Consider the following 7,927-nt stretch of genomic DNA (forward strand, 5'->3'; position numbering starts at 1 on the left):
GGGTTGGGACCATCAGTTGTGTTGTGAAGAAGTCTGGTGGATACACAGCTGATAGTCCTACTGAATAGACTGTTAGAATTTGTATTATGGCAAGAAAAAAGCAGCTAAGTAAAGAAAAACGAGTGGCCAACATTACTTTAAGAAATTAAGTTCAGTCAGTCTGAAAAATGGGGAAGACTTTGAAAGTATCCCCAAGTGCAGTGGCAAAAACCATCAAACACTACAAAGAAACTGGCTCACATGAGAACCGCAACAGGAAAGGAAGACGAAGAGTCACCTCTGCTGCGGAGGATAAGTTTATCAGAGTCACCAGCCTCAGAAATCGCATCAGCTCAGATTAGAGACCAGGTCAATGCCACACAGAGTTCTAGCAGCAGACACATCTCTAGAACAACTGTTAAGAGGAGACTAAGGCGGGCTTCACACCTTGCGACATCACTAGCAATTGCTAGCGATGTCGAGCGCGATAGCACCCGCCCCCGTCGTACGTGCGATATATGGTGTTTGCTGCCGTAGCGAACATTATCGCTACGGCAGCTTCACACGCACATACCTGGTCAGCGACGTCGCTGTGACCGCCGAACAATCCCTCCTTCAAGGGGGAGGTGCGTTCAGCGTCACCGTGACATCACTAAGCGGCCGGCCAATAGAAGCGGAGGGGCGGAGATGAGCGGGACAAAACATCCTGCCCACCTCCTTCCTTCCGCATTGCCGCTGGACGCAGGTAAGAAAATGTTTGTCGTTCCTGCGGCTTCACACACAGCGATGTGTGGTGCTGCAGGAACGACAAACAACATCGTATTAGCAGCAGGAGCGACATTATGGAAATGAACGACATGACACAGATCAGCAATTTTTGTCACTTTTGCGCTCGTTCATCGTCGCAGGTAGGATTTACACTTTGCAATGTCGCTACCGGCGCCGGATGTCTGATGAGTCTAAATTTGAGATCTTTGGATCCAACTACCGTGTCTTTGTGCAATGCAGAAAAGGTGAACGGATGGACTCTACATGCCTGGTTCCCACCGTGAAGCATGGAGAAGGAAGTGTGATGGTGTGGGGGTGCTTTGCTGGTGATGCTGTTGGGGATTTATTCAAAATTGAAGGCATACTGAACCAGCATGGTTACCACAGCATCTTGCTGCGGCATGCTATTCCATCCGGTTTGGGTTTAGTTGGACCATCATTTTTTTTTTCAACAGGACAATGACCCCAAACACACCTCCAGGCTGTGTAAGGGCTATTTGACTAAAGCGGGCTTTACACGCTACGACATCGCTAATGTGGAGTCGTTGGGGTCACGGAATTCGTGACGCACATCCGGCCGCATTAGCGATGCCGTTGCGTGTGACACCGTTAAGCGATTTTGCATCGTTGCAAAAACGTGCAAAATCGCTAATCGGCGACACGGGGGTCCATTCTCAAATCTCGTTACTGCAGCAGTAACGAGGTTGTTCCTCGTTCCTGCGGCAGCACACATCGCTGCGTGTGACGCCGCAGGAACGAGGAGGCTCCCCTTACCTGCCTCCCGGCCGCTATGCGAAAGGAAGGAGGTGGGCGGGATGTTACGTCCCACTCATCTCCGCCCCTCCGCTGCTATTGGGCGGCGGTTCACTGACGTTTCAGTGACGTCGCTGTGACGCCGCACGGACCGCCCCCTTAGAAAGGAGACGGTTCGCCGGTCACAGCGACGTCGCTGGACAGGTAAGTATGTGTGACGGCTGTGGGCGATGTTGTGCGGCACGGGCAGCGATATGCCCGTGTCGCGCAACAGATGGGGGCGGGTACCCACACTAGCGATATCGGGACCGATATCGCAGTGTGTAAAGTAGCCTTAAGAAGGAGAGTGATGGGGTGCTACGCCTTATGACCTGGTCTCCAGTCACCAAACCTGAACCCAATCGAGATGGTTTGGGGTGAGCTGGACCGCAGAGTGAAGGCAAAAGGGCCAACAAGTGCTAAACATCTCTGGGAACTCCTTCAAGACTGTTGGAAGACCATTTCCGGTGACTACCTCTTGAAGCTCATCACGAGAATGCACAGGCGCACTAGAATACTTTGATCTGCCCTGCTCAGGACCTCAATGCCGGCGAGTGTGGATAACCTAGGATACATCATGCACCCAGGCTTCAGCAGAAGGGGGACAAAGATGGCCGAAAGAGGAGGACGCCGGCACCGGAGAATGGAGACACCCATCTGACCAGTCTGCACTGCACCGCCCTTTAGGTGAGTATTATAAAGGGATTTTTATGTTCTACACAGCGGCCTGGGCTCTTATATACAGAATGCTAGAATGCTGTATATAAGAGCCCACTAGTGGTGGCCGCATTTTATAGTCACCAAATCTGGTGATAGGCTCCCTTTAATAATCATGGTAATTTTTCTTTGTGTAGTGACCCACCTCACCACTCCTTTTTAATTAATAGATCTTGGAATAATAATAATAATGTCCACAATTGGATGTGTTTAAAAAAAATGTTTCTGTGCTGAGATAATTTTATATACCATACTTTTAATTTTATAAGACGCACTGGATTATAAGATGGACCCCAAATTTAGAGAAAAATAATACAGGATCCATTTTATAATCCGGTGGTGTGTAACCGGAGGGGGGCAGAAGCGGTGGTGGAGAAGGGTCACAGGAGACAGGGACGGCGGTGAAGCAGGGAGATGCTGCGGGTGGTGCAGAGAGTGTCTCAGATGCTCGCTGCAGGCACTGTGAGGCAGGAAGAACATCCAGAAACTGTTGGCGGTGCGGGCTTCAAAGAAATGGCGCCCGGAGTCTAAGTGTCGCGGGCGGAGGAGGGGACGCTGCGCTCACCCACTGCTTGGGTCCGGCTGCTGCTGCTCGGTGGTGGGTCGAGCGGTGGGCCGGATCCCGGGGACTCGAGCGGCGTTCCTCGCCCGTGAGTGAAAGGGGGTGGTTTGGGTTAGGGATATTGTCCGTGACGCCACCCACGGTTGTGGTGAGATTGGTGACACCACCGCTGCTCTGGACGGGGATCCCGGGAGCGATGACAGGGAGCAGCTTGGATGTAGGTTCTCCCCTCCGTGGGTAGGGGGGTTGGTGGTCCCCGTGGCCCGGTGAGGGGTAGGGATGGATGGCAGGCGGGTTACGGGGCCTGGTGAGGTGCAGGGTCGCGGGGGCAGCACTGTGCCGCACGGCACGGTGGTACTCACTCAGCCAATGATGAATGCAAAGTCTCCGGTAAAACAAACGGCTGGATGGACGGGTCCCACAGACGGCTGCAGTGTTTCTCCCGGCAGGTTGATGGTGACTGCCTTTCCCTGCACCTGTGTTGTGTTTACAGTTCCAATGGCTTCCCACCGGTAACCCGCTCCCCAGCTTGGATGGATGCTGACGAAGCCCCTTTTGCCCGCAGGCTCTGGCCCTGGGAACTGTAGCCTTGGCGGTGACTGTGTTTCCCTCTACCGTGTGAGCTGTTGCCTTCAATCGGATCTTGACTGCTGGGAAACCCCGGAGGTTTCCTTCGCTAACGGATTTGACCAGTTTTACGGCGACTCCTAGCCTGGTCGGGGTCCGTAAGCCCTGCCGGATGGTGCTGGCTTCTCTTTACTCTCCGATCCGGTACCGCCGGGCCACCGCCCGTCCACGGTCCGTACGGTTCGCTCCAATCCGCCTCTCCTGCAGACGGTCACCACCGTCCGCCAACCTTGCTGTTCCGTCCGGGCCACACACCCGGACGCCGTCAGACTGCTCCTCTACCACTTTACTTCCTCACTCCTCCACTTCAAACTCTATCTGATCTGCTTCCTTTTCCCGCCTCCAGGACTGTGAACTCCTCGGTGGGCGGGATCAACCGCCTGGCCCATCCCCTGGTGTGGACATCAGCCCCTGGAGGAAGGCAACAAGGATTTTGTGTTTGGCTTCGGTGTGCCTAACCGGGGTGTGGGGTGTGTTGGTGTAGTTCTGTGACGACCTGGCTTGTCCAGGGCGCCACATAAGCGTACGCAGATGGAGCTCTCCGCTCAATGACAAGCCGAGATCTCATCTGCACATGCGCCACCTCCAGGCGCCATTTTCCGCTGCAGTGAGTTCAATAGTCCGGAGTCGGCACGTGCGCAGATTAGATTGAGCCGAGAGCTCGATTTGTGCTCACGCCGACAACGGGAGCTATTATTTGAAGATTGCACCGCCAACATTTTCAGAATGGCGGCCCCTGCCTCACAGCCTGCAGCACAGTGCCCGCGTCCCACAGTATCTGTGACAGATCAGCTGATCGCGCGGCTCTCTTCATTACCTGCGTGGAGGTGACCGGAGCGGCGGTGTCTTCTGCTGCTCCTGTCACCTCCATGCAGCAGAGCTGGACGCGACGCTGGAGGACTGTGGAGTACGCCGGACATGGAGGGTTTGTCGGGGGTTAATAAATTGGTAATGAGGGAATGTGTTTGTGTTTTTTATTTCTAATAAAGGATTTTTTCATGTGTGTGTGTTTTTTTACTGTCACTTACAGATTAATCATGGAGGGTGTCTCATAGACGCCTGACATGATTAATCTAGGACTTATTGGCAGCTATGGGCTGCCAATAACTCCTTATTACCCCGATTTGCCAACGCACCAGGGCAAATCGGGAAGAGCCGGGTACAGTCCCAGAACTGTCGCATCTAATGTATGCGGCAATTCTGGGCGGCTGTTGGCTGATATTGTTAGGCTGGGGGGCTCCCCATAACGTGGAGCTCCCCATCCTGAGAATACCAGCCTTCAGCCGTATGGCTTTATCTGGCTGGTGTTAAAATTGGGGGGGACCGCACGCCGTTTTTTTAAATTATTTAATTATTTATTTCAATACACAGTATAGACACGCCCACCGGCTGCTGTGGTTGGGTGCAGTGTGACACCTGTCACTCAGCGTGGGGGGCGTGTCTCACTGTAACCAATCATAGGCGCCGGTGGGCGGGGTAAGCAGGGAATACCAGATTGTTTAATGGGCGGCCGGCTTTTTCAAAACAGTAAAAGCCGCCGGAGCAGTGTGAATGCCGTGCAGCGCCGGGGATCGGTGAGTATGAGAGAGGGCTGCTCAATTCAGTCACTCAGGAGTTTAGCGGTCACCGGTGAGTCCTTCACTGGTGACCGCTAATCAGGGCGCGACACAGACAGAGCCGCAGCATGACCATGAAGTCGGGTGAGGTTCACCCGAGTTCATTCTGACAGTGCGGCTCTGTCTGTGTCTGCTGTCATCTGCCATTCAGCTCTGCTACATGGCTGTCTGTGTCTGCTGTCATCTGCCATTCAGCTCTGCTACATGGCTGTCTGTGTCTGCTGTTAGCGGCCATGTAGCAGAGCTGAATGGCAGATGACATAGTAAAAACGCATCCCTACACATTACACACGCTTGGCAAGTCAATAAATAAAAAAAAAAAAGGGTGCCCGATGCATACGTCACAGAACACATGATCTAAAGGATCGCACACAAAATTGATCAATTTAACATAGGCTACTAACACACGTGTGACAGCAAATGAACGACCTACGTGCAATCTCATTCAATCGCATATGCAACCTGGGCGTGTCACATCGCATACGAGATCGCACACCTAATTGTAAGGTGTAAAGCAGGCTTTAGCGCTGGACCCTGGGAGACTGCTCCTTGGTTCTGCAGCAATTAATAATTCCAAGCCCAGATCCTGCCCAAGAATAAATTTAGACTCTAGAGTAGACACCAAAATTAATTCAGACCTGAAAACAAGCCCCAAAATAACTGCAGACCTTTATACTACACACTTAAATGAATTTAGACACCAATCATGACCTCTTCATTAATTTCAACCACAATATAAATTCAGAATCCAAAATTAATTCAGACCCCACGCCAGCCCCCTAAATGAATGCAAACCCGAGACCAGCCCCCTAATTATAAGCAAACCCCAGACCAGCCCCCTAAATTAATGCAAACTCCAAAACAGCCCCCTAAAAGAATGTAAACCCCATAATAGCCCCTAAATTAATGCAAACCCCAGACTAGTCTCTTAAATAAAAACAAACCCCAAACCAGCCTCCTAAATGAATGTAAACCCCAGACCAGTCTCTTAAATAAAAACAAACCCGAGACCAGCTCCCTAAATGAATGAAAACACCACACCAGCCCCCTAAATTACTGTAAACCCTTGACCAGCCCCCAAAATGAATGTGAACCCCAGATCAGGCCCATAAATGAATGCAAATCCCAAACCAGCCTCCAAAATGAATGTAAACCCCAGATCAGCCTCCTAAATAAATGTAAACCTTTGACCAGTCGTCTAAAGGAATGCAAACCCCAAAACGTCCCCCTAAATGAATGTAAACCTAAGACCAGCCCTCTAAATGAATGCAAGCCCCAAACCAGCTCCCTAAATGAATGTAAACCCCAGTCCAGCCTCCTAAAGTAATGTAAACTGCAAACCAGCTCCTTAAATGAATGCAAACCCCAGACCAGCTATCTAAATGAATGTAATCCTCAGACCAGCCCCCTAAATGATAGCAAACCTAAGACCAGCTCTCTAAATTAATTTAAACCCCAGACCAGCCCCCTAAATGAATGCAAACCTCAGACCAGCCTCCTAAATGAATGCAAACCTCAGACCAGCCCTCTAAATGAATGCAAACCTCAGACCAGCCCACTAAATGAATGCAAACCTCAGACCAGCCCCCTAAATGAATGCAAACCTCAGACCAGCCCTCTTTATGAATGCAAACCTCATACCAGCCCTCTAAATGAATGCAAACCTCAGACCAGCCCTCTAAATCAATGTAAACCCCAGACCAGCCCTCTAAATAAATGTAAACCCCAGACTACCCCGTAAATAAATGTAAACCCCAGAGCAGCACCCTAAATGAATGTAAACCCCAGACCAGCACCCTAAATGAATGTAAACCCCAGACCAGAACCCCTAAATGAACGCAAACCCTAGACCAACCCCCTAAATTAATGCAAACCCCAGACCAGCCCCCTTAATAAATGTAAACCCTAGACCACCCCCCTAAATAAATGTAAACCCTTGACTAGCCACCTAAATGATTGTAAACCCCAGACCAGTCCCCGTAATGAAAGTAAACCCCAAACCACCCCCTTAAATTAATGCAAACTCCAAACCAGCCTCTTAAATGAATGTAAACCCCACACTCCTCAACTCCTGGGTTCTTCTTCAGCTTGTGTCCCTGCTGTTCATGGGGTTGTAACATTGATACCATCAAGATGCTGTGGAACATCCTAACCTTGGACACTGTCCGCACCCAGTGTGGGAATGTCTGAACCTTTAGAGAAGTGCAGAAAATAGAAAAGTAAATTTTATTGATCACTCTTCTGCAATAACAAAGCCCACTTATAAAAGTGGCAATTTATGAGAACAGGACACCCCCTTTTTATCACTTTTGCACAAATATTAGATGTAGAAGCATGTAGCGCAGACAATCTGTGCACCCCACATGCGCAGCACAAGCCGTTACATGTCTCAAAGTTAATATTGAATTGTTTAGTCCTTGGAAATTGTATTTAGATTTTAGTAATTTTTCTATTTCACGTTATTACAAATGGCAGCCATAATAATCCTATAAACATAAACAGCGGGGCTCTCGTTTTACACAGCGCAGCTCAGGATAAAATGTCTAATAACATAAAACAGAAATATAATTATGCAGCTTACATGCAGAATTAATACCATTTTCTTTAGGCTTCTTGTAATAGGGTATAATAGAATACAATGCTGAACTGGTAAAGGTGGTGACTCCGAGGCCGGGATCACACCGGGCATTGTGAAGGCATTTTTATTTTTCAAGCTGGAAATTAAAGCGGAGGCAATATAGTTAGTCATTGAGACGATGGGATATATACATAGCAGTTATATATGTGTCATTTCAGGGAATTTTACTGCACTTTTACATCAATATTCCGTCTTGCTAAATTTATTCTGTCAATTTTTCTAAAAAAA

Source organism: Anomaloglossus baeobatrachus, chromosome 5 (assembly GCF_048569485.1).
Source record: "Anomaloglossus baeobatrachus isolate aAnoBae1 chromosome 5, aAnoBae1.hap1, whole genome shotgun sequence".
NCBI lineage: Eukaryota > Metazoa > Chordata > Amphibia > Anura > Aromobatidae > Anomaloglossus > Anomaloglossus baeobatrachus.